Consider the following 27,992-nt stretch of genomic DNA (forward strand, 5'->3'; position numbering starts at 1 on the left):
ATTCATGTATTTTTATTTTTTATCTGACTTTTTTATGCTTTTAATGCATTGCAATAATATGCTGCCTGTCACTTATATACTGGCAGGCAGCTTATTGCTAGCATTTACCTGAGGCAGACCTGGGGCCTTTGAAAGACCCCCTGATGCCCAGGTAAGCAGCAGCACCCCACAATAATTTTGGGGGGCTGCTGGAGAGAGACAGAGGGAGCTCCCTCCCTCTGTCAAACTCCTTAGAGCTCACAGCTGTTTCAGACTGCAGCTGTAAGGGTTAAACTGCAGGAACTGAAGTTTACTTTGGTCTTGGTCCTGTCCTGACAGCTGAGACTCAATCAATCAATGGACGTGTATACTCTTCCAGGTGCAGCAACGGACATCTTTCCTGGACATGTAAATAGATCCTTGGTAGTTAAGCGGTTAAAATTCATGTTATGGACTACAACATTTCTGGCAGAGCCGAGCAAGCTAGAAAGGACAGCTATGCCTTAGGAATAGAAAATGTAGGTATATCACAATAGTATATAACTTTTAAGAATGCATGTTCATCCAGGCAATTTCTTTTTTCCCCTTTAAGGAAATAAAATCTAGAGTGCATGTACTTATTCCAACATACTGTATATATTACCACTTGAAAAGCAGTAAAAGATTTTTTTCTCTTCCTTTTTTCTTATTACATCAACTTGCCAATGAGAAGTTATACCAAGTCATTGGGTTTGGAAAATATATTAGACATCATAGCTGCAAGCCAGAAATATATAATACTGCATTTGTTAAAAAATCCATTACCAATTTCTTTATATTTCCCTTATTCCAGGAATTTTGTATTTGTTCCCTATTCCATCCAGAGCAAACTGTGAAAATGATTTATCAGCTAGAAATGGCTAAATGATCTATTAAAATTCTTCTCATTCTTGCTTTAGATATTCACTGACATACACATATAAGTATGAAATGTTGGCTTGAGTAACACAAACAGTATTTGATATTGATCAATAAGTTTTGTTGCTTTGTTCAGAGTAACATATACAAGGGAATGTCCCCACAGTGGACCAGTTTCATGCTACAAATTACAGCTCTATTTTGTTGAGGTAATCTGCAGGTAGATCCCTTATGTGGTTCCCCCAATGATTGATCTAGTGATCTAGTCAAAATCAGCTGCATCCTTTACCATCTTTAGGAGAAGAAACCAAAATCACTCTTGGCAGATGGCCAGTAATAAAAAAAAAAAAAAAAAGCTGTGATGCTAAGCAAACGGGATATAAGTCTAATAGACAGCTATGGTCCATGAGTAGGGACTTCGCCAGGGGGGGGGGGGGGGGGCTGATGGAGCTATGGCCCGGGTATAATGCCAATAGATGAGGTCTCTCACTGGCCCTTTTTTTTTTTTGTTTCTGGGCCACTTGGCCGGCCCTGCCACTGCCGCTGCCCACTGTTTTAAAGTGGCCGCGGCGCAATAATGCAGCGGCCACTTTAAGACAGTGAGATGGCCGGCCGGGGTCTGTCGATGGACGTAGCCCAAGCGAAGTTCCTCCGCAGACCCGTGCAGAAGGACGTCAGTGACGTCACTCGTCGGGGTGCCACTGGAGAGAGGATGCACTGCGCAGGCCAGGTGAGTGTGTCTTAGTGTGTGTGTGTGTGTCTGTGTCGGGGGGGGGACTATGCTACCTAATGTGGGGAAACTATGCTACCTAATGTGGGGAAGCTATGCTATCTAATGTGGAGGAACTATGCTGCCTATTTAATGTGGGGGAACTATGCTGCCTACCTAATGTGGGGGAACTATGCTGCCTACCTAATGTGAGAGAACTATACTGCCTACCTAATGTGGGGGGAACTATGCTGCCTACCTAATGTGGGGGAACTATGCTGCTTACCTTACCTGCAGATTAATGTGAGTTGCATTGCTGTGGAGCTCTTGAATATGCAGTGCAATTTTAAGGCATTTTTTTTTCTTTTGGGGGGGGGAGTAGGATTTCACTCTTGGACCCAGGCATCACAATGTGGCACGGCCCTGTCGCAGCCTGCTGGAAGATGCTGTCCTGTCCCTCAGTTTGGCACCAAGAAGCAGTGGAGTCTCGACCTCAGGGAAGCTGCGGCATTCAGGAGGCTTGGTGTGGACCTGGAAGGGTCAGCTCAGCAGAAAGGTATTTGACCCACATGGTGAAGAGGTGGGCTAGAGGTGGTGGCCACATCATGACCCCACCACCATATTATGTCCCTCTGTAGATGTAGGAAAACTACAACTCTCAGCATGCCCAGACTGGGCTTGCTGGGAGTTGTAGTTTTGCAACATCTAGAGGAACCTTGGTTGTAGAAAAAACACTGCATTGAAAGGCTTCCAAGGCAGTGTTCCACAACCAGGGTGCCTCCAGGTGTTTAAAAACTACAAATCCCAGCATGCCCAGACAGCCAAAGACTGTTTGAGCAAACAGAGTTGCAGTTTTGCAACAGCTTGGGGTACATTAGTTATGAAACGTTGCATTAGAAGCCTTCCATGGCAGTGTATCACAACCAGGGTGACTCCAGGTGTTGCAAAACTACAACTCCCAGTATGCCTAGACAGCCAAAGGCTGTTTGAGCATGCTGAGAATTATAGTTTTGCAACAGCTAAATGCACCCTGGTTGGGAAACACTCACCTACTGTCATACTGGGCTACCTAACTTATCTACATACATGCCTACCTAACTGCCTAACTACATTCCTGACTACCTACCTACTTACCTAAAAAAATGACTACCTAACTACCTGGCTAGTTACCTACCTACATATCTGACTACTTGGCTACCTACATGCCCATTTTTACTGAGCGGGACACCAAGGGGGCATTTTTTATAGTGTGGACGTCTATAGATGGAGAGATTGTGTAGAGGAGGGCACTGGCACTGCAGGGCACTGGGAAAATTGGGAGTCTAACATGTTTGTCCTGCAGATACAGAAGAGATTAAGTTTTGGTTGAAAGAAGCTGTCATGTTGGTCTGATCTGAATGGAGAAGAAAAGCAAAGAGGATGCTGCTGATCAGAAAAGTGTGACTACGTCTACATTCACACATGCGTATTTTCTGCTGCAGATTTGCTTTAGTAGATTTCTCTGCCCATTGACTTTAAGCGGCAGCAAAATCTGCTACAGCAAATCTCCAGCAGAAAATATGCAGGTGTAAATGTACCCTTAATCACTTATGGAGTCTAATTCCAAGGTTTTGGTGTTCAAATCAGGGCTTAAGATTCATTGCACCATATAACAAAGTGCTTTATTTTATGGTGCAATAAATCTTCAGCCCTGATTTGAACACCAATCTACCTCTATATGGTCCTGTATATACAGTAATCACTTATATGGTATACAAATCCTGTGTACAGCTGGTATCTATCTCTATATGGTCCTGTATATAATCACTTATATGGTATGCAGAGCCTGTGTGCAGCTGGTATATACCTCGATATGGTCCTGTATGTAATCACTATAATAACTTACTTTATATGGTATACAGATCCTGTGTACAGCTGGTATCTATCTCTGTTTGGTAATTATATTTGGGAATATGGTGGAAGATTTATCAAATTCTGTGCAGAGGAACAGTGGTGCAGTTGCTCATAGCAATCTGATTGGTTGCTACGGTAAACTGCACCGCTCTTTCTCTACACAGGTTTTGATAAATCTCCCCCATGGTCTTTTGTATAGTTTACATTATTCAGTAACAAATATAGTGTTATTAGTCAGTGGTAATGGTGGTGGTGGTCATGGTATGGGGGTATAATTTGTTCCTACTGGTAACACACAAAACTAGCAGTGTGCACATGTTTCATTTTGTTTGGAGATGCTTGTTTTTTGTACTGGTATTATTGGTAATATTGGTCTTAGTTTTGGTTAGATATGGTCATTAACAGTATGGCGGTAATATGTAAGGTGATAATATTTCTCCTTGTATATTGGTACACTGTGCGCGATTAGGTGTGAATGGGGGAGTGGTTAGGGGTGTGACTGGGGTGTGGTTGGGGGAGTGGCTTGTGCTATGGGCTATAGCCTCCGGTCTTTTGCAGACCTAGCAATGCCCCTGTCCAGAAGAATGCATGAATTACATGCATTTTACTGGGATGTATTCACTACTGCAAGTGTGCCAGAATCCAAGAAGGTGTGGCTTAGTTAAAAAGGGCATGTCCTAATATGTAACAATGTAGGACAAAATGCACCAGAATTTTGGTGCGAGTTTCTGGCACAGTTTTAACAATCTAATAGTTAGTCTAAACGTTGACTAAACAATGTAAGAATGTGACATATTTATCAAACAGCCTGAGACACTTTGCTAAATCTTTGTTATACTGTTAGTGTTTGTATGCTGTGTGTTTATGTGTATACCTGTAGACTAAAAGTCTCCCCCACACTTTTGTTTTTTACTTTCACATCATGTGAAACCTGTCAGTTAACCAGTGCATATTTGCCAGCCTTACCTGCTCTCTCTATTATCCTGTGTTTGCACTCACAAACATTTTATAATACATTTTCTGTACAAGTTTTATAAGAAACGTTTTATCAATAAATAGGTTATTTTCCCGGGGGGGTTAATTATTTTCCGTACATAAGTAGATGCACGGGTCTTATTGCTCTAATTTGTATACTGTAAAGTTTACAGGAATCCCAGGCCTTTTTTTGTTTAGGTCCAAAGCTCTATGGAAACTATCCCAAAAGATGGCATACAAAAGACATCCACATTTGCGGCACCATACAAAAAAAAAAAACATGTGAGCACCTGTCCAGATTAAGATCTTGCTTTCTTATACTAAGTAAATACAGTTCTACCCTGTTGGGCACTCTGCATCCTTTTTCTCAGTTTTTCCTTCATATGAACTATGTTAAAGAGGACCTGTGGTCACTCTAAAAAACTACGTACTGTTACCTAAAGATAGCTTGTGGGGGGGAAAGGGGAGGGATAATCACATAGCTTTTTATAGTATATTAATGTGAACAACCCCCTCCCCCATTCTGGAGATTTAGTAATTTTAGTAATCTGTCAGAGGGACAGGATCCTTTTAACTGAGTGCTGGCCAGAGTGACCACAGGTCCTCTTTAACTCCTAGATGACAAACATAAATAAATAAAAGATTAAAAGAAAGAAAAACGAGGGATCATGTACATATATTCTTCCAGTACTTTAGAAATTATGGCCCCTGGTATCTCTAAAGCAGAGCTGCTTATTTAATTATTCATTAAAGAGTACCTCTCATGATCTTTTTGAATTGTATAATCCTCCCATTTCATTGCCCCCCATCATGATAAACCACCTTGCGCCTTTATTTTTATTATTTGTTAGTTTTGTACCATAATAATAATTTTCTGCTCAGTCTCGCAGACTGGGAAGGGGTGTTCCCCAGCAGGTTGTGATATCACCTGAAGCCATACAGGGAAGAACTTCCTCCCTCACTCTGCTACTCCCAGCCTAGAGCAGTTCAGTGTGAGATGAACTATGATTGGATAAGGCTGCACACACACCCCTCAGTATTTCCTGATTTTGGACTTCTGCCAGGCCAGAAGGAGTCCAAAGTCTGTGCAAAAGATGGAAATGTGCTCTGGACAAGTAGGGAGACACTTAGTGGCAGATTTTTTTTTAAAACACAAATAAAACATAGAAGTACATTAGAAAGATTTTTTATTTACCATAAGAAGTGCAATAGCAAAACATTTTTTTCAATGAGAATGCCCATTTAACATTCATTCTCATGTCCTAGTGATGTGAGATCCAGTGGTCATGTCAGCGCTCTGCTATTGGGAAGAGCAGAGTGCTCACGTGACCACAGGCTCTCACATCATTTGGGCATGAGAGTGAATTTCAATGAATATTCAAATACTTGGCGGGCAGTGCACTGCATACAGGAGGAGGCAGGGGAGCACTAGCAGACTCCATTGTACAGCAAAGCTGCTCTGCATTCAAGCTACGGGGGCCATAACTTCTAAAGTACTGGAACAATTTATGTTAGTTATTCCTCTTATTCTACTCTTGTTCACCCACACTATTACCCAGTCTATTGGGATTAGTGCCTTAGGGTGCATTTACACATACAGTATCCTGCACAAATTTGATGTGCAGGATTTTATGCGCAGAATTTTATGCTACAGATTTCTGCACATCAAATCCTGTGCATCAAATATACACAGGATACTGTGCGTGTGACTAGACCCTTAAACATATTTGGTATTGCCGCATGTAGAATTGTCAAAACTATAAAAATTTTATGTTTATGATACTACACGATGAACACTGTAAATGTTAAAAATTACCAAACACCAGAAATGCTGATTTTTTTGTCACATCATACATCAGAATTTTTTTTTATAAAAACTAATCAAAAAGACACATCTTTTTTATTCTATTTTACACATATCAAAAAATCGAATCAACAAATTCAAGAAATCACATTTATGTTACTGTATAAAACCCCCCTACCCCCCACCACCCTATCCCTCCCCCTACCTCCCATCCCATGTACATTAATCAATCGAAGGGCAGTGGTCCAGAGGTCAGAATGCACCACTTAAAGGGGTACTCCAGTGGAAAACTTTTTTTTTTCAATCAACTGGTGCCAGAAAGTTAAACAGATTTGTAAATAATTCAATGGAAAGTAAAGCACGTACAGCGGAGCTGAGCACTGTCCGTATCGTATGGCCAAATGCTTCCGGTGCCATGATGTGAACAGACCCCCAAACACGGTAAATGCCATGCTACCCCTAGGTGGTGCTATCTTATGGTGCACACAACGCAATGTGAACAACGCAATGTGAATAACTTCCAAGAAGAAAAAAGATGCACTCACCATGTCCGATAGCAAAAAAAAAAGCTTCTTTTAATGTTGCAGTGTAGAAACAAGCAAGACCCTAGCAGCCAGTGCAGGGAGTGGGTGCAGGACGCTGCGGAAGTCTCAGGTGTGACAGCTTTTTCACACGCGCATGCTGGCTTCGTCTGACCACCTGAGACGTCCGCAGCGTCCTGCATCCACTCCCCGTACTGTCTGTTAGGGCCTCACATGTTTCTACACTGCAAAATGAAAATAAGCTTTTTTTTGCTACCGGAGGTGGTGAGTGCATCTTTTCTCTTCTTGGAAGATTTGTAAATTACTTCTATTAAAAAATCTTAATCCTTCCAGTACTTATTAGCTGCTGAATACTACAGAGGACTTGCATTTCTTTTTGGAACACAGTGCTCTCTGCTGACATCTCTGTCCATTTTAGGAACTGTCCAGAGCAGCATATTTTCTATGGGGATTTTCCAGTTTTCTATGGGGATTTTCTCCTACTCTGGACAGTTCTTAAAATGGACAGAGGTGTAAGCAGAGAGCACTGTGGTCAAGATGTCAGCAGAGAGCACTGATGCCAGCAGAGATGTTCATACCTGTACTGTGACTCCTGTCAAGCAATAAAAGCAAGTTTTAAGTGCATTTCCAGCACTGGACATTCCTTCCTCCTCATATTATTGTACCATTCGATGCAGTTAGGGCTTCTAGGGGATATCCATTTCTTGACAATCATCAAACGTGCATAACACAGCATTCTTAAGCAACTTCTTTGTTTTTTTATAACTGGCTATTATATTTGAGTCATCTCCCAAAATTGCCAACTCAGGGCAAAATTTCATGCATACTCCCGTTATTTCCTTAATTTTACCAGTTACTAACAATCTCTGAACAATTCCAGAAAATATGCAACTGATCTGCCTTCTCTATGTTACATCTAGAGATGAGCGAATCGAAGTTGACGAACCCGAATTCGTTCCGAATTTCATGAAAAATTCGATTTGCAACGAATACGAATATCGCCGCGATTCTATCGCACGAATCGCTTCATTAAACTCCATTTTACAGCGTTCCAGGCTATTGGAGACCTAACATGGCGGATCCACATGTGAGTACATGGGGCAGGGGATTATGGGAGGGTGGGAAACAGCGGCAGGAATGAAGGTAGGCGGGCTGACCCTGAACCACATGTGAGATGCAGCCTATCAGTGTTCACTGACCCCTGTGATGTCACAGCCCCTATATAATCGGCGGCCATCTTGCCTCTCTTCATTTCATCTATGCACTCAGATGGAGAGGACGGGACTGTGTGTGTGTGTGTGAATAGCTCATACCACAGCGTTACACTGCAACTGCTAGTCACATCAGCATTAGGGAAAGGCAGGAGTGCAGAGTGCTGTGCTGTTACTCTGAGAAGGATCATTGATTGCTAAACCTCCTATTCACGTTATTGAGCATTGCAGCAGAGAGGGGCAGAGAGCTGTCAGCTGCCTCATACAGATCTCCAAGCTGCCTGAACTTTCTGAAGCATCTTATCTCCTCATTTTTCAGCTCTATTGAGGTTTTTTTTCTCCACAAATCTTCTGCTGCTCAGAATTGTGTGACAGAGTGCAATTTAGGGTTTAATCCCTGGATTTTTTTTTTTTTGAGGTGCTGCACTGTTGGGTCCTGCTGCTGTTCAGAAATAAGTCATATTAGTGCGGACTTTAGTGCCTTTTTACCATTTTTCACCTGTTACTCTGTCTCTGTGCTAAATTCAGTGTTATATCACACGTTATACACCTGCCGGTGTATTAAAGAAAAAAAGTTTTTCCTGAGTACAAATACGCTTTTTTAGTGGCCTTATCATTGCAAAGGGCCTACATACAAGCAAATAGCGTACCATATACCACCTTTTTTTCTGTCTCTGTGCTAAATTCAGTGTTATACCACATGTTATACACCTGCCAGTGTATTAAAGAAAAAAAGTTTTTCCTGCGTACAAATACGCTTAACAGTGCGCTCATCATTGCAAAGGGCAAACATACAACCAAGTAGTGTACTATTTTTAGTACCTGTATTTCTGTCTCGGTGCTAAATTCAGTGCTATTCCACACATTAGTATACACCGGCTGGTGTATACAACAAAAAAAGTTTTTTTCTGCGTATAAATACGCTTAACAGTGCGCTCATCATTGCAAAGGGTATACATAGAACCAAGTAGTGTACTATTTACTACCTGTTATTCTGTCTCTGTGCTAAATTCAGTGCTAATCCACACATTAGTATACACATGCTGGTGTAATTTAAAAAAAAAAAATTTCTACGTAGAAATACGCAAACCAGTGCGCTCATCATTGCAAGGGGCATACATACAACAAAGGAGTGTACTATTTAGTAACTGTTATTCTGTCTAGGGCCTATATACTTTGTAAGGACAGCCGTAAGTAATCGCCTGCTGCTGTTTTATACCCTCATAAACGCACTAAGTATGTCAGGCAGGGAAGTGCCAGGACGTGCACAGAGAAGGGGCAGAGGCCTACATACGTCAGGCAGAGTTGGCAGCAGACTTGGGGCGAGTGGCAGCAGGAGTCGCAGCAATAGGCCTGAGCTCCCGCTAACACCCAGCGGTCATGTTGACCCATCTCTCCTCGTCAATTGGTTTGCACACTCATCCCCATCATCACAAGCGACATCTGACAACCCCAGTCAAGAGTCGGTGGGTTCCTCAGACACAACCCTCAGTTGGCATGCCTTTGTCCTATGCTGTTCCCTCTCCCAAAGAAGTATCTCATGCTTTGGGTTCAGCTCCACTATTTAGCGAGGACGATGTAATAGAGGACAGTCAGCATCTAATGGGCAGCCAAGAATGTGAGGAGACATACGTCCCTTGCTCCACAAGGCGGGCAAGTATTGATGCGGAGAGTGACGTGGGAGGCGGTGTTTCAATTGTTCAGGGTCCTAAGGCAGACACTGTTGTGGAACACGAGGAGGACATCAGTGACGTGCACACATCTTTTGATGATGATGAAGCCGATCGCAATTGGGAGTCGGGTGCAGAAGCCGGGGCTTCATCATCATCAGGAGAAGAGATTTGCTCTTTGTCTATGAGGCAGCAAGGCGGTAGCACGGTTGGCAATCAGCGTGGTGGTGCCAGTAGTGGAAATTCAGGAGCCAAACGTGCCCGGGGGTGACCACCTGCTTCGCGGCAAGCTACCATTCAGGGAGGTAGTGGAACAGGGGTTCCTGGAGACGGCGCCAATAGCAGTGAAATAGTGCGAACTGCAGGTGGGAAAATCAGCTACTCTTCGGTGTGGTTGTTCTTCATAAACAATCCGGAGGACCTTAGCTTAGTCACATGCAAAATCTGTCGGCAGAAAGGGAAGCGTGGCCAGGGTCCCAATCTCGGCACCACGGCCCTAAGTCAACACATGATTCGCCACCATAAAGCGGCCTGGGATAACCGTGGCTCCGAGGTAGTGGTCCAGCCTGCCGCATCACCCAGTGGCCATCCGCTCCCTCCGTCATCCAGCCAAGGCTCCACCACCTCAGCTGAAGGGAGCATTGTGTCAAACCCTCCTTCTTGCGCTCCTGCTTCTTCCGCTCGTAGTCAGCCATCCCGCCAACAATCGATCGGCAAAGCCATGTCCAAGAGACAACAGTATGCGCCCACTCATCCAACGGCGCAGAAGTTGAATGTGCTCCTGTCCAAGTTGCTGGTGTTGCAGTCCCTCCCTTTCCAACTGGTGGACTCTGCAGCTTTCAGGGAATTGATGGCTTGTGCCGAGCCGAGGTGGAGAGTCCCAAGCCGTCATTTCTTTGCGAAGAAGGCAGTACCAGCACTGCATAAGTTTGTACAAGAGAAGGTGGGCCAGTCCTTGAGCCTGTCGGTGTGTTCAAAAGTGCACGGCAGCGCCGACGTGTGGAGCTGTAACTACGGGCAGGGACAATACATGTCTTTTAAAGCCCACTGGGTAAATGTTGTTCCTGCACAGCCACAACAGCAACTTGGATAGGTCACACCGCTTCCTCCTCCACGCTCTGGATCCCAGACAGTTGGTCCTTTTACAGTGTGCGCCTCCTTCTCCTCCTCCCCCATGTCCTCGGCCTCCACTGCACGTCCAAATCTCGGTGGCCCTTCATCGTTCCACGTGTGTAGGGCACAGCTGTGTCAAGCCATCCTTCACATGGTTTGCCTTGGCGAACGGAGTCACACAGGGGAGGCACTGCTAAAGTTCGCTAGGGAAGAAATCCGAGTATGGCTTACTCCACGAAATCTGGAAATGGGAACCATGGTGACCGTCAATGGGAAGAACATTGTGGCCGCACTGCGACAAGGAAGTGTGAACCATTCGCCCTGCATGGCACACGTGTTGAATCTGGTTGTCAAGAAGTTCGTCAAGTCTTCACCCCATTTGCAAGACATCCTGACAATGGCAAGGAAACTGTGCATGCACTTCAGCCACTCGTACACTGCCAAGCACACTTTGCTTGAGCTGCAGCGTCAGAACGGTATCCCACAACATAGTCTCATTTGTGACGTTGCCACACATTGGAATTACACCCTCCATATGTTGGACAGACTATACGAACAAAGAAAAGCCATTACGGATTTTTGGATGATACAGCAGATAGGAGTACTCCCCTGTGTAACTTCAATGTGAATGAGTGGCAGCTCATACGTGACACCTGCCATTTGCTGAGGCCCTTTGAGGAAGGCCCTTTGAGGGAGCTTTTACGTAGTCGGTTGGCTGATGCCTATCGGCCACATGGTCCATCCACTCGCAGGTCTGACTCGGGGGGCCCTCTGCGCTCACCTTCCACTGCCACAGCTGCTGGGGAGGGGAGGGGTGGCAGGAGCAGTACCAGCCCAATCAGCAGAAGCCTGAGTCTACAGTCGCTGATGAGTAGCTTCCTTCAGCCGCATAGTGAAGCTACTCACCAGCAGGTGGTGGCTTACCTCGACGTGACCCTGCCAACAACCGTTGAAGATCCGCTGGACTTCTGGGCAGCCAAACTCGATTTATGGCCGCAACTAGCGGAGTTTGCCCTGGAAAAGCTGTCCTGCCTGGCCAGTAGTGTACCATCAGAGCGGGTGTTTAGTGCGGCCGGGGCCATAGTCACCCCAAGGCGAACTCGTCTGTCCACTAAAAATGTGGAGAGACTGACGTTTGTCAAGATGAATCAGGGATGGATCAGCCAGGATTTCCAGCCACCAATGACCGAGGGGTCTGAGTAGATTGACCATGCTCCTACAACAACATTTTCCCTATTGTGGTTGGTTATGAAACCCTCTGGGGCAGACCTGGGCATTGTACGGCCCGCTTGCCACATACGGCCCTTTGATTGGCTCTGACCGGCCCGCGTTGTTTGGGGGACAACTATGCTGCCTAATCTGGGGGACAACTATGCTCCTAATCTGGGGGACATCTATGCTGCCTAATCTGGGGGACATCTATGCTGCCTAATCTGGGGGACATCTATGCTGCCTAATCTGGGGGACAACTATGCTCCTTATCTGGGGGACAACTATGCTCCTTATCTGGGGGACAACTATGCTCCTAATCTGGTGGACATCTATGATGCCTAATCTGGGGGACAAGTATGCTCCTAATCTGGGGGACATCTATGCTGCCTACTCTGGGGGACAACTATGCTCCTAATCTGGGGGACATCTATGCTGCCTAATCTGGGGGACATCTATGCTGCCTACTCTGGGGGACAAGTATGCTCCTAATCTGGGGGACATCTATGCTGCCTAATCTGGGGGACAACTATGCTCCTAATATGGGGAAAACTGATGCTTCTGGCCTTGGGCCTATAATTTTTTGAAGTTTAGCAGTAGCTAAATACATGCTTAATGCAAATGTAAACATTGATCTTTAAATGTAAGGGGTTATGAAAACCTCTTGGGTACTGAAAATGCATGCTCCAGACTAATTCTGTGTCTTTCAGGAACTACTTGCCTCCCTGGTGCTTCTGGCCTTGGGTATTAAATTTTTGGATGTTTAGCAGTAGCTAAATACATGCTTAATGCAAATTTCAACAATGATCGTTAAATTCTCAGCGCTCTGCCATGGCATTCTCCTATCCTGCCTGGGCCAATCCGAGGACCTCACTAACCAACTCACTAACTAATCCAATCGCTTATAGCGACGGGCGGTGTGTACAAAGGGCAGGGACTTAATCAACGCCAGCTTATGATCCTCACTTACTGGTAATTCCTCGTTTTAAGGTTAAATAATTGCAATCCCAGATCCCTATCACGAACTGGTTTCAGCGGGCAACACGCACCTATCCTTGAAAGATAGAGACACGCTAATCCATTCAGTGGAGCGTGCCTGCGGCCCCGGACATCTGAGGGCATAACACACCTGTTATTGCTCGATCTCGCAATTGATCGGGCAAGGTAAAGGGTTATTAAAGCCTCTTGGGTACTGCTGAGGCCTACACCTGACTGCTCCTGGTGCAATATATGGGGTAATTAAACACTCATGGGTAGTGTTATTGTTAAATTTAATGGTAATTTTATCAGTAATAAAATTGAATTTTGCAGAATGCTAACCGTTACACAACGGAATGCTTGTTGCGTGATTTTTTTCTGAAAAAAAAAATACCGTATATACTGGCGTATAAGATGACTTTTTAACCACGAATTTTCTTCTGAAAAGTCGGGGGTCGTCTTATACGCCGGGTACTGGGGTCCGGCATAGGAATACCTATGATTATCTGCCCGGCCCGGCTCCCGTGTGCGGCTGCAGGCGGGGACCGGCCATAGCATGTAAAAACTAATTACTGATACTAAAAACCAGGGGGCCTCCAGCTGTTGTGAAACTACAACTCCCAGCATGCCCGAACAGGCAAAGGCACATAAAAAGAAGTATTCCTATCCCGGACAACCCTGTGTCCGCCGGTCACTTACTATTCCCTGGCCAACGCGCGTCCTCCTGCGATGACCCTCCGGTCCTCCTGGTCCTCCGCCTCTATGGTTGTACGTCAGTGACGTCCCGTGCGTACAACCATAGAGACGCAGGAGGACCAGGAGGACCGCAGGATCATCGCAGGAGAACGCGTGTTGGCCAGGGAATGGTAAGTGACCGGTGGCGCGTTATCTTCTTCAGTGTCGGTCACCGCTCCCCCGGTACTGGCACCTCCTGCTATGGTCCATAGGCCATAGCAGTAGATGTGACCTCGGGCCGGAGGAGCGGTGACCGGAACACTGTGGGGGCAGCACACAGACATACAGCCTCCAGCCATACACTTTATATGGCTGGAGGCTGACGCTGTATGTCTGTGGGGAAGGGTGGGGGGGGGGAGCTGACAACCTAATGTGGGGGGAGCTGCCTACTATTATGGGGGAGCTACCTACTATTATAGGGGGAGCTGCCTACTATTATGGGGGGAGCTGGCTACTATTATGGGGGGAGCTGCCTACTATTATAGGGGGAGCTGCCTACTATTATAGGGGGAGCTGCCTACTATTATGGGGGAGCTGCCTACTATTATGTGGGGGAGCTGATTACTATTATGGGGAGAGCTACCTGCTATTATAGGGGGAGCTGCCTACTATTATGGGGGGAGCTGCCTACTATTATGGGGGGGAGCTGCCTACTATTATGGGGGGAGCTGCCTACTATTATAGGGGGAGCTGCCTACTATTATGGGGGGAGCTGCCTACTAATGTGGGGGAACTGCCTACTATTGTGGGGGGAACTGCTACTAATGTGGGGGAACTCCCGACCTAATGTTGGGGAGCGGGGAGCTGGCAATCTAATGTGGGGGAACTGGCAACCTAATGTGGGGGAACTGCAACCTAATGTGGGGGAACATGCTGCCTACCTAATGTGGGGGGGAACTATACTGCCTACCTAATGTGGGGGGGAACTATACTGCCTACCTAATGTGGGGGAACATGCTGCCTACCTAATGTGGGGGGAACTATACTGCCAACCTAATGTGGGGGAACATGCTGCCTACTAATGTGGGGGAACATGCTGCCTACCTAATGTGGGGGGAACTACAAGGTACTGTACATTGCAGTAGAGGGGTAGTCTTATATGGCGAGTATATCCCAAATTCTACATTTTAACTGTAAAAGTTGGGGGTCGTCTTATACACCCAGTCGTCTTATACGCCGGCATATACGGTATGTGTGAACATAAAGAGATAACAGGAGATTTATCACTGTTGAAATATATATGCATTTAGGAAAGTAGAAAGTACAAAATTGTGCTTTATTTATGAAAATGATGCATAATAATGTAGGCACAGATTGCCAGGCGTGTCAGGATTTGATGTCATAGCTTCAGGTTTTTTAATGCACTTTTTGAAGCCAAAGACAGGAATGAAAAGTAGTCTCAGCCTTTTAGTTTATCCATGTCCTCCATTAAAAATCCATTCATGGATTTAGTTTCAGTTTTCAGTCTGCGCTAGGACTGAGCAGACATTGCCATCCCCATAAGCGCCAATGTCTGCGGAGTGGATTCCACCAGAACATTACGCAGGTTTAACCCCTTAAGGACACAGGGCGTAATCCATACGCCCCCATTTCCAAATCCTTAAGGACACAGGGCGTATGGATACACCCTGCGCATTTCCAGCCCCCCCGCTAGCCGGAGGGGAGCCGGTGCCGGATGCCTGCTGAAATCATTCAGCAGGCATCCCAGCATATCGCCCAGCCAGCAATACAGCCATAGCCAGCAGGGGTGAGGTGGCACTGGTGCCACCTCACGATCGCCCTGATTCGTCGGCCGGTTTCCCGACCGACCAATCAGGGCACCTGCTGCGGGTGTCACTCCCGCAACCCGCTCCGCCCCTCTTCCGGAGGACGTGAGCGGGTGCGGGAAGAAGACCCCGGGAGCTGGGGACCCCGATCCCTGGCGTCCCTGTTGGGATCGGGGCCCCGGGAGCAACGGCGGCGAGGGACTGACCTGCAGCGGCGGCGTGGAGCAGCAGTTGGAGGTGAGTGACAGCCTCCTGCTGTTGCTTAGCAACAGCTCCCAGCATGCAAAAAGGGCATGCTGGGAGCTGTAGTTATGCAACAGCAGGAGGCAGACCACCACAACTCCCAGCATACCCTTATGGGCATGCCGTAACTTATAGTTTTGCAACAGCTGGAGGCACATTTTTTCTATGGAAAAGTGTACCTTCAGCTGTTGTATAACTACAACTCCCAGCTTGCACAATCAGCTAAAGTGCATGCTGGGAGTTGTAGTGGTGCATTTGCTGGTTGCATAACTACAACTCCCAGCATGCCCGTTGGCTGTCGGTGACTGCTGAGAGTTGTAGTTTTGCAACAGCTGGAGGCACACTGGTTGTGAAACACTGAGTTAAGTAGCAAACCAGTGTGTCTCCAGCTGTTGCATAAATACAATCCCCAGCCAAAGTAGTATGCCTCCAGCTGTTGCATAACTACAAGTCCCAGTATGCCCTTCCGCTGTCCATACATGCTGGGGGTTGTAGCTTTTGCAACAGCTGAAGGCACACTGGTTGCAAAACACTGAGTATGTTACCAAACTCTGTGTTTCACAACCAGTGTGCCTCCAGTTGTTGCAAAACTACAACTCCCAGCATGCACTTATAGACCGTACATGCTGGGAGTTGAAGTTTTGCAACAGCTGGAGGTATCCCCCCCCCCCAATGTGAAAGTACAGGATACACTCACATGGGTGGAGGTTTACAGTAAGTATCCGGCTGCAAGTTTGAGCTGCGGCAAATTTTCTGCCGCAAGCTCAAACTGCCAGCGAGAAACTACTGTGAACCCCCGCCCGTGCGACTGTACCCTAAAAACACTACACTAACACAAAATAAAATAAAAAGTAAAAAACACTACATATACACATACCCCTACACAGCCCCCCTCCACAATAAAAATGAAAAACATCTGGTATGCCACTGTTTCCAAAACGGAGCCTCCAGCTGTTGCAAAACAACTACTCCCAGTATTGCCAGATAGCCACTGACTATCCAGGCATGCTGGGAGTTTTACAACAGCTGGCCCCCTGTTTGGGAATCACTGGCGTAGAATACCCCTATGTCCACCCCTATGCAAATCCCTAATTTAGGCCTCAAATGCGCATGGTGCTCTCACTTTGGAGCCCTGTCGTATTTCAAGGCAACAGTTTAGGGTCACATATGGGGTATCGCCGTACTCGGGAGAAATTGTGTTACAAATTTTGGGGGATATTTTCTGCTATTACCCTTTTTAAAAATGTAAAATTTTTGGGAAACCAAGCATTTTAGGTAAAAAAATAATATTTTTTTTACATATGCAAAAGTCGTGAATCACCTGTGGGGTATTAAGGTTCACTTTACCCCTTGTTACGTTCCCCGAGGGGTCTAGTTTCCAAAATGGTATGCCATGTGGGTTTTTTTTTTTTTTGCTGTTCTGGCACCATAGGGGCTTCCTATATGCGGCATGCCCCCAGAGCAAAATTTGCTTTCAAAAAGCCAAATGTGACTCCTTCTCTTCTGAGACCTGTAGTGCGCCAGCAGAGCAATTTTCACCCCCATATGGGGTGTTTTCTGAATTGGGAGAAATTTGGCTTCAAATTTTAGGGGGTATTTTCAGCTATTACTCTAAAAATATCACATTCTTGGGAAACCAAGCATTCATTATAGGTAAAAAAAAATTTTTTTTTTTCCTATACACAAGTCTAAATCACCTGTGGGGTATTAAGGTTCACTTTACCCCTTGTTATGTTCCCCGTGGGGTCTAGTTTCCAAAATGGTATGCCATGTGTTTTTTTTTTTTTGCTGTTCTGGCACCATAGGTGCCATGCCCCCCAAAATCCATTTGTCGCTCCTTCCCTTCTGAGCCCTCTATTGTGCCCGCCGAACACTTTAGATGGACATATGAGGTATGTCCTTACTCGTGAGAAATTGGGTTTCAAATACAAGTAAAAATTTTCTCCTTTTTACCCCTTCAAAAATTCAAAAATTGGATCTAACATGCGAGTGTAAAAAATTGGATCTGAACATGCGAGTGTAAAAAATGAAGATTTTGAATCTTCTCCTTCACTTTGCTGCTATTCCTGTGAAACACCTAAAGGGTTAAAACACTTATTGAATGTCATTTTGAATAATTTGGGGGGGGTGCAGTTTTTATAATGGGGTCATTTGTGGGGTATTTCTAATATGAAGACCCTTCAAATCCACTTCAAAACTGAACTGGTCACTGAAAAATAGTGAGTTTGAAAATTTTGTGAAAAATATCAAAATTGCTGCTGAACTTTGAAACCCTCTGGTGTCTTCCAAAAGTAAAAACTCATCAATTTTATGATGCTAACATAAAGTAGACATATTGTATATGTGAACCAAAAAAAAAAATTATTTTGAATATCCATTTTCCTTACAAGCAGAGAGCTTCAAAGTTAGAAAAATGCAAAATTTTCATTTTTCTGATCAAATTTGGGGATTTTTCACCAAGAAAGGATGCAAGTTACCACAACATTTTACCACTATGTTAAAGTAGAATATGTCACGAAAAAACAATCTCGGAATCATAATGATAAGTAAAAGCATCACAGAGTTATTAATGTTTAAAGTGACAGTGGTCAGATGTTCAAAAAATGCTCTGGTCCTTAACCCCTTAAGGACTGAGCCCTTTTTCACCTTAAGGACTCAGCCATTTTTTGCAATTCTGACCACTGTCACTTTAAACATTAATAACTCTGGGATGCTTTTAGTTATCAATCTGATTCCGAGATTGTTTTTTTCGTGACATATTCTACTTTAACATAGTGGTAAAATTTTGTGGTAACTTGCATCCTTTCTTGGTGAAAAAATCCCAAAATGTGATGAAAAATTTGAAAATTTTGCATTTTTCTAACTTTGAAGCTCTCTGCTTGTAAGGAAAATGGATATTCAAAATATTTTTTTTTAATTCACATATGCAATATGTCTACTTTATGTTTGCATCATAAAATTTATGAGTTTTTATTTTTGGAAGACACCAGAGGGCTTCAAACTTCAGCAGCAATTTTCCAATTTTTCACAAAATTTTGAAACTCGCTATTTTTCAGGGACCAGTTCAGGTTTGAAGTGGATTTGAAGGGTCTTCATATTAGAAATACCCCATAAAAGACCCCATTATAAAAACTGCACCCCCCAAAGTATTCAAAATGACATTCAGTCAGCGTTTTAACCCTTTAGGTGTTTCACAGGAATAGCAGCAAAGTGAAGGAGAAAATTCACAATCTTCATTTTTTACACTCGCATGTTTTTGTAGACCCAATTTTTGAATTTTTGCAAGGGGTAAAAAGGAGAAAATTTTTACTTGTATTTGAAACCCAATTTTTCTCGAGTAAGCACATACCTCATATGTCTATGTAAAGTGTTCGGCGGGCGCAGTAGAGGGATCAGAAGGGAAGGAGCGACAAATGGTTTTTGGGGGGCATGTCACATTTAGGAAGCCCCTATGATGCCAGAACAGCAAAAAAAACACATGGCATACCATTTTGGAAACTAGACCCCTCGGGGAACATAACAAGGGGTAAAGTAAACCTTAATACCCCACAGGTGATTCACGACTTTTGCATATGTAAAAAAAAAAAAATATTTCCCTAAAATGCTTGGTTTCCCAAAAGTTTTACATTTTTAAAAAGGGTAATAGCAGAAAATACCCCCCAAAATTTGAAGCGCAATTTCTTCCGATTCAGAAAACACCCCATATGGGGGTGAAAAGTGCTCTGCTGGCGCACTACAGGTCTCAGAAGAGAAGGAGTCACATTTGGCTTTTTTGAAGGAAATTTTGCTCTGGGGGCATGCCGCATTTAGGAAGCCCCTATGGTGCCAGGACAGCAAAAAAAAAACACATGGCATACCATTTTGGAAACTAGACCCCTTGGGGAACGTAACAAGGGGTAAAGTGAACCTTAATACCCCACAGGGGTTTCACAACTTTTGCATATGTAAAAAAAAATTTTCCTAAAATGCTTGGTTTCCCAAAAAATTTACATTTTTACAAAGGGTTAAAGCAGAAAATACCCCCCAAAATTTGAAGCCCAATTTCTCCCGATTCAGAAAACACCCCATATGGGGGTGAAAAGTGCTCTGCTGGCGCACTACAGGTCTCAGAAGAGGAGAAGTCACATTTGGCTTTTTTGAAGGAAATTTTGCTCTGGGGGCATGCCGCATTTAGGAAGCCCCTATGGTGCCAGGACAGCAAAAAAAAACACATGGCATACCATTTTGGAAACTAGACCCCTTGGGGAACGTAACAAGGGGTAAAGTGAACCTTAATACCCCACAGGTGTTTCACGACTTTTGCATATGTAAAAAAAAATTTTTTTTTACCTAAAATGCCTCTTTTCCCAAAAATTTTACATTTTTAAAAAGGGTAAAAGCAGAAAATACCCCCCCAAAATTTGTAACACAATTTCTCCCGAGTACGGCGATACCCCATATGTGGCCCTAAACTGTTGCCTTGAAATACGACAGGGCTCCAAAGTGAGAGCGCCATGCGCATTTGAGGCCTAAATTAGGGACTTGCATAGGGGTGGACATAGGGGTACTCTACGCCAGTGATTCCCAAACAGGGTGCCTCCAGCTGTTGTAAAACTCCCAGCATGCCTAGACAGTCAGTGGCTATCTGGCAATACTGGGAGTAGTTGTTTTGCAACAGCTGGAGGCTCCGTTTTGGAAACAGTGGCGTACCAGACGTTTTTCATTTTTATTGGGGAGGGGGACTGTGTAGGGGTATGTTTATATGTAGTGTTTTTTACTTTTTATTTTATTGTGTGTTAGTGTAGTGTAGTGTTTTTAGGGTACAGTCGCACAGGCGGGGGTTCACAGTAGTTTCTCGCTGGCAGTTTGAGCTGCGGCAGAAAATTTGCCGCAGCTCAAACTTGCTGCCGGATACTTACTGTAATCCTCCGCCCATGTGAGTGTACCCTGTACGTTCACATTGGGGGGGGAAAGAAACATCCAGCTGTTGCAAAACTACAACTCCCAGCATGTACGGTCTATCAGTGCATGCTGGGAGTTGTAGTTTTGCAACAGCTGGAGACACACTGGTTGTGAAACACCGAGTTTGGTAACAAACTCAGTGTTTTGCAACCAGTGTGCCTTCAGCTGTTGCAAAAGCTACAACCCCCAGCATGTACGGACAGCAGAAGGGCATGCTGGGTCTTGTAGTTATGCAACAGCCGGAGGCAAAGTACTTTGGATGGGGATGCTGGGGACTGTAGTTATGCAACAGCTGGAGACACACTGGTTTGCTACTTAACTCAGTGTGCCTTCAGCTGTTGCAAAACTACAACTCCCAGCAGTCACGACAGCCAACGGGCATGCTGGGAGTTGTAGTTATGCAACCAGCAGATGCACTACTACAACTCCCAGCATTCACTTTAGCTGTTTGTGCAAGCTGGGAGTTGTAGTTACACAACAGCTGAAGGTACACTTTTCCATAGAAAAAATGTGCCTCCAGCTGTTGCAAAACTACAAGTCCCAGCATGCCCATAAGGGCATGCTGGGAGTTGTGGTGGTCTGCCTCCTGCTGTTGCATAACTACAGCTCCCAGCATTCCCTTTTTGCATGCTGGGAGCTGTTGCTAAGCAACAGCAGGAGGCTGTCACTCACCTCCAACGATCCAGCCGCACAGGTCAGTCCCTCGTCGCCGCCGCCGTGGCCGTCGCTCCTGGGGCCCCGATCCCAACATTGACGCCGGGGATCGGGGTCCCCAGCACCTGGGGTGCACGTCCCGCACCCGCTCACGTCCTCCGGAAGAGGGGCGGAGCGGGTTGCGGGAGTGACACCCGCAGTAGGCGCCCTGATTGGTCGGCCGGTAATCCGGCCGACGAATCAGGGCGATCGTGAGGTGGCACCAGTGCCACCTCAACCCTGCAGGCTCTGGCTGTTCGGGGCCGTCGGAGACGGCCCCGAACAGCCTGTAATTCCGGGTCACCTGGTCACTGGAGAGCCGATTGACCCGGAATCTGCCGCAGATCGCTGGACTGAATTGTCCAGCGATCTGCGGCCATCGCCGACATGGGGGGGCATAATGACCCCCCTTGGCGATATGCTCCGATGTCTGCTGAACGATTTCAGCAGGCATCGGGCACCGGCTCCCCTCCAGCTAGCGGCGGGGGGCCGGGATTTGACAGGACGTACTCAAACGTCCTGAGTCCTTAAGGACTCGGAAAAGGGGCCGTTTGAGTACGTCCTGCGTCCTTAAGGGGTTAAGGTGAAAAAGGGCTCAGTCCTTAAGGGGTTAATGTTCTGGCGTAATTCTTTTCTCAGAATTTTCTGTTGGAAATTCTGATCAGAAAATCCCACAGTGTAAATGGGTTTACAGAAAACCCATTCACCTGCATGTTAAGCTTCCTGCAGAGGAATTTCTCACCAAAATTCATGAGCAGAATTCCGGACAGAAATTCTGTACTGTGAACCTGGCCTAAGGGTTCTGGTATTTTCAATAGAACAAATAGCTTTGCGGACCATGCTTTTACTTCAGTGTTTTCCATACAGTGTGCCTCCAGTGCAATGTTATGAAGTGAGGCCACAATTTACTTTCTAGACCTAGCCTAATAGTATGTGAAGTTTACAGTGGGCTATGCTAGGTCCATACTGCATTCCAGCCCTCTTTAACCCCTTAAGGACCCTTGTCGTACGCATACGTCAGGACACCCTGGTACTTAAGGACCCATGACGTACGCGTACGTCATGGAGAATTCCGTCCCCCGCCGCGCGGGGATCGGACCGGGATGCTTGCTGAAATCATTCAGCAGGCATCCCGACCAAACGCCCAGGGGGGTCGTTAGACCCACCATTTTGGCGATCGCGGCAAATTGCAAGTGAATTCACACTTGCGATTTGCACGATTCTGGGTCATTACGGGTCTATGGTGACCTGGTGACCAGGAATATAAGGGGGATCGGCAGCGATGTCGTGCGGCTGGATCCGACAGAAGTCGGTGAGTTGCCTAGCAACATCTGGAGGGTACAGTTTGAGACCACTATATAGTGGTCTCTAAACTGTAGCCCTCCAGATATTGCAAAACTACAACTCCTAGCATGCCCAAACAGCTGTTTGCTGTCTGGGCATGCTGGGATTTGTAGTTTTCCAACAGCTGGAGGACCACAATTTGGAGATCAATGTGGCCCTCCAGATGTTGCAAAACTGGAAATCCCAGCATGCCTAAACAGCATACAGCTGTCTCGGCATGCTGGGAGTTGTAGTTGGGTACCTCCAGCTGTTGCATAACTACATCTCCCAGCATACCCTTCGGCGATCAGAAAATGCTGGGAGTTGTAGTTTTGCAACAGCTGGAGGCACACTGGTTGGAAAATACTGAGTTAGGTAACAGAACCTAACTGAAGGTTTTCCAACCAGTGTGCCTCCAGCTGTTGCAAAAGTAAAACTCCCAGCATGCACGGTCTGTCAGTACATGCTGGGAGTTGTAGTTTTGAAACAGCTGGAGATATGCCCCCCCATGTGAACGTACAGGGTACATTCACACAGGCAGGTTTAGAGTAAGTTTCCTGCTTCAAGTTTGGTCTGCGGCAAATTTTTCGCCGCAGCGCAAACTCCTAGCGGGAAACTCACCGTAACACACCAGTGCGAATGTGCCCTAAAAACACTACACTACACTAACACATAATAAAGGGTAAAACACAACATATACACCCCCTTACACTGTCCCCCCCCCCCCCCCCAATGAAAATGAAAAGCGTATTGTACGGCAATGTTTCCAAAATGGAGCCTCCAGCTGTTGCAAAACAACAACTCCCAGCATTTCCGGACAGCCACTGACTTTCCAGGCATGCTGGGAATTTAGCAACAGCTGGAGGCACCCTGTTTGGGAATCACTGGCGTAGAATTCCCCTATGTCCACCCCTATGCAATCCCTATTTTAGTCCTCAAATGCGTATGGCGCTCTCTCATTTCGGAGCCCTGTCGTATTTCAAGGAAACAGTTTAGGGCCACATATGGTGTATTTACGAACTTGGGAAAAATTACACTACAAATTTTGGGGGGCTTTTTCTCCTTTTACCCCTTATGAAAAGGAAAAGTTGGGGGCTACACCAGCTTGTTAGTGTAAAAAAAGAAAAAAAATTACACTAACATGCTGGTGTTGCCCCATACTTTTTATTTTCACAAGTGTTAAAAAGAAAAAAAGACCCCAAAAATTTGTAACGCAATTTCTCCTGAGTACGGAAATACCCCAGATGTGGGCATAAAATGCTCTGCGGGCGCATAACAAGGCTCAGGAGTGAGAGTGCACTATGTACATTTGAAGCCTAAATTGGTGATTTGCACAGGGGTGGCTGATTTTACAGCAGTTCTGCCATAAAGGCAAAAAAAGAAATACCCACATGTGACCCCATTTTGGAAACTACACCCCTCACGGAATGTAACAATGGGTATAGTGAGCCTCAACACCCCACAGGTGTTTAATGAAAATTCTTCAAAATTGGATGGAAAAATGAAAAAAAAATATGTTTTTTTCACTAAAATGCTGGTGTTACCCAAAATTTTTCATTTTTCACAAGGAAAAATAGGAAAAAAGCCCCCCAAAATTTGTAACCCCATTCCTTCTGAGTAAAAACATACCCCATATGTGGATGTAAAGTGCTCTGCTGGCGCACTACAATGCTCAGAAGAGAAGGAGCGCCATTGGGCTTTTTGAGAGAAAATGTGTCCGGAATTGAAGGCCACGTGTGTTTACAAAGCCCTCATAGAGCCCGAACAATGGACCCCCCCCACATGTGACCCCATTTTTGAAACTACACCCCTCATGTAATATAATAAGGGGTACAGTGAGCATTTACGCTCCACAGGTGTCTGACTTTGGGAACAGTGGTCCGTGAAAATGAAAAATGTAATTTTTTATTTGCACAGCCCACTGTTCCAAAGATCTGTCAAACGCCAGTGGGGTGTAAATACTCACTGCACCTCTTATTAAATTCTGTGAGGGGTGTAGTTTCCAAAATGGGGTCACATGTGGGGGGGTTCCACTGTTCTGGCACCACGGAGGGCTTTGTAAACACACATGGCCCCCGACTTCTATTCCAAATGAATTCTGTCTCCAAAAGCTCAATGGCGCTCCTCCTCTTCTGAGCATTGTAGTGCGCCAGCAGAGCAATTGACGTCCACATATTGGGTATATCCATACTCAGAAGAGGTGGGGTTACAAATTTAGGTGGTCATTTTCTCTTATTACCCCTTGTAAAAATTGTAAATTTGGAGAAAAACCAGCATTTTAGTGAAAATTTATTTTTTTCATTTACACATCCGACTTTAACAAAAAATCGTCAAACACCTGTGAGGTGTTAAGGCTCACTGTACCCTTTGTTGCTTTCCTTGAGGGGTGTAGTTTCCAAAATAGTATGCCATGTGTTTGTTTGTTTTTTTGCTGTCCTGGCACCATAGGGGCTTCGTAAATGTGACATGCCCTCCAAAAACCATTTTAGCAAAATTCGGTTTTCGAAAGCCAAATGTGACTCCTTCTCTTTTGAGCATTGTAGTGCGCCAGCAGAGCACTTGACGTCCACACATGGGGTATTTCCATGGGGTATTTTGGGGGGCATTTAGTCCTATTATCCCTTGTAAAAATTTTAAATTTGGGGGAAAACCAGCATTTTAGTGAAAAAAAACAAAAAAACATTTACACATCCAACTTTAACGAAAAGTCGTCAAACACCTGTGGGGTATTAAGGCTCACTGGACCCCTTGTTACGTGCCTTGAGGGGTGTAGTTTCCAAAATAGTATGCCATGTGTTTTTTTTTTGCTGTTCAGGCACCATAGGGGCTTCATAAATGCGACATGCCCCACACAAACCATTTCAGAAAAACTCACTCTCCAAAATCCCACTGTCGCTCCTTCCCTTCTGAGCCCTCTAGTGAACCCGCCAAACACTTGACATACACATATGAGGTATTTCCTTACTCGAGAGAAATTGGGTTACACATTTTAGGAAGATTTCTCTCCTTTTACCCCTTGTAAACATTCAAAAACTGTGTCTACAAGAACATGCCAGTGTAAAAAATTAAGATTTTGAATGTTCTCCATCAATTTGCTGCTATTCCAGTGAAACACCTAAAGGGTTAACAAACCTTTTGAATGTAATTATGAATACTTTGAGGGGTGCAATTTTTATAATGTGGTCATTTGTGGGGTATGTCTAATAAGAAGGCCCTTCAAATCCACTTCAAAACAGAACTGGTCCCTGAAAATTTTCGATTTTGAAAATTTTGTGAAAATTGATGCTATACTTTGAAGCCCTCTAATGTCTTCCAAAAGTAAAAACATGTCAACTTCATGATGCAATCATAATGTAGACATGCTGTATATGTGAATCAATATGTAATTTATTTGGAATATTCATTTTCCTTATAAGCATAAAGTTTCAAAGTAAAAAAAAAAATGCAAAATTTTAAATTTTTTCATCAGATTTGGGAATTTGATGCAAGTATCGACAGAATTTTACCACTAACATAAAGTAGAATATGTCACGAAAAAACAATCTCGGAATCAGAATGAAAGGTGAAAGCATTCCAGAGTTATTAATGCTTAAAGTGACAGTGGTCAGATGTGCAGAAAATGGCCGGGTCCGACAGTGAAAATTGGCTGGGTCCTTAAGGGGTTAAAGGGGTACTCCCGTGGAAAACATTTTTTTTTAAATCAACAGGTGCCAGAAAGTTAAACATATTTGTAAATTCTATTAAAAAATCTTAATCCTTCCAGTACTTTTTAGGGGCTTTATACTAAAGAGAAATCCAAAAAAAGAAATGCATTTCCTCTGATGTCATGACCACAGTGCTCTCTGCTTATCTCTGCTGTCCATTTTAGGAACTGCCCAGAGCAGGAAAAAATCCCCATAGCAAACATATGCTGCTCTGGACAGTTCCTAAAATGGACAGCAGAGGTCAGTAGAGAGCACTGTGGTCATGACATCAGAGGAAATACATTTCTTTTTTGGATTTCTCTTTAACATACAGCCTCTAAAAAGTACTGGAAGGATTAAAAATTTTACTAGAAGTGATTTACAAATCTGTATAACTTTCTGGCACCAGTTGATTTAAAAAAAATTGTTTTCCACGGGAATACCCCTATAATCATATCTGCCAGCATCCTTCCAAAAACAGGATGCCGACAAATACTGTTGACAAGAGCAGTGGACTCATTCATTCATTTCTATGGCTAAACAGGATCCCCTAGTGACTACTTTCGGGACATACAGGTGAAGCTCAAAAAATTAAAATATTGTGCAAAAGTTCATTGTATTTCATTAATGCAACTTAAAAGGAAAGGAAGCATGAACTTCTCCAAAATCTCCTGGTAGACGGATGTGTTGACCCTGGACTAAGGCTAAGTTTCTACTTGTTTTTTTGTCCTGCGTATTTTGGGTTGAAAAAAACACATGAAAGAACGCCTGAAAAAATGCCAGTGCAATGTCCTGCGTCTGGTGTTTTTTCTGGCGTTTTTTCCTTCGTGTGGAAATTGCATTTTTGGCACCTTTGCCATTTTTTTTTTAAACCCAAAATTTGTTGCGAGAGCAGGAGAAAGCCGCTCCATTTCTGCAATAGACAGGACGATCGCATCGGGTGTCAGTAGTGACTCTGCTGTGATGTGACCTTAACTGCAGGTACTACTACTCCCAAGATGTAGCACACTCTGCTCCATGCTGGGAGCTGTAGTACCTGCATTAATAAACAGATAGCAGCGAGTGTAACTTCTGACACTCGCTGTGATCTGTCTATTAATGCAGGTACTACATGTCCCAGCATTGAGCAAAGTGTGCTCCATGTTGGGAGCAGTAGTACCTGCAGTTAAGGACACATCACAGCGGATGTCACTCCTGACAACCACTGTGATCGTCCTGTATAATGTATAGATCTGCACTGCCGTATATATACAGTACACATATTCATATTTCCCACAAAGAGTTGTGATTGGTTGGAACCATCTGGCCAATCACAGATCTCTGCGGGAAATATGAATAGGTGCATATATATATAAGGCAGTGCAGGGGACCATAGAAGAGCGGCTTGCCGCATCTATAAATTGTACAGGAGGATCGCAACAGGCGATCTGTCAATTAGTAAAGGTTCTACTCCCATCATGGAACAGTGTGATCCATGCTGGGAGTAGTAGTACAAACTAAAAAAAATGTAAAAAATAAAGAAAAAAGTGAGAAACACACACACACAATACATTTTTATTATTGCCGGCTACATTTTTAGGTCCCTGCCCGCCCACATAAACATAATTGATCCGTGTTTAAAAATTAAT

General features: G+C 44.7%; 1 protein-coding gene across 2 annotated transcripts in view; it reads left to right on the forward strand.

Annotated features, from left to right (window-relative positions):
• The first annotated feature begins 2,019 nt into the window (after positions 1-2,019).
• Positions 2,020-27,992, forward strand: part of SMIM30 (small integral membrane protein 30) — a 35,011-nt gene continuing 9,038 nt past the window's right edge. The window contains exon 1 of one of the 2 annotated variants that reach the window (XM_056573884.1): positions 2,020-2,141. The gene's annotated coding sequence lies outside the window, so the exon portion shown is untranslated. The remainder of the gene's footprint in view (positions 2,142-27,992) is intronic. The other variant, XM_056573882.1, reaches the window with a different exon arrangement.

The sequence above is a fragment of the Hyla sarda genome, chromosome 4 (genome assembly GCF_029499605.1).
Source record: "Hyla sarda isolate aHylSar1 chromosome 4, aHylSar1.hap1, whole genome shotgun sequence".
In the NCBI taxonomy this organism is placed as follows: domain Eukaryota; kingdom Metazoa; phylum Chordata; class Amphibia; order Anura; family Hylidae; genus Hyla; species Hyla sarda.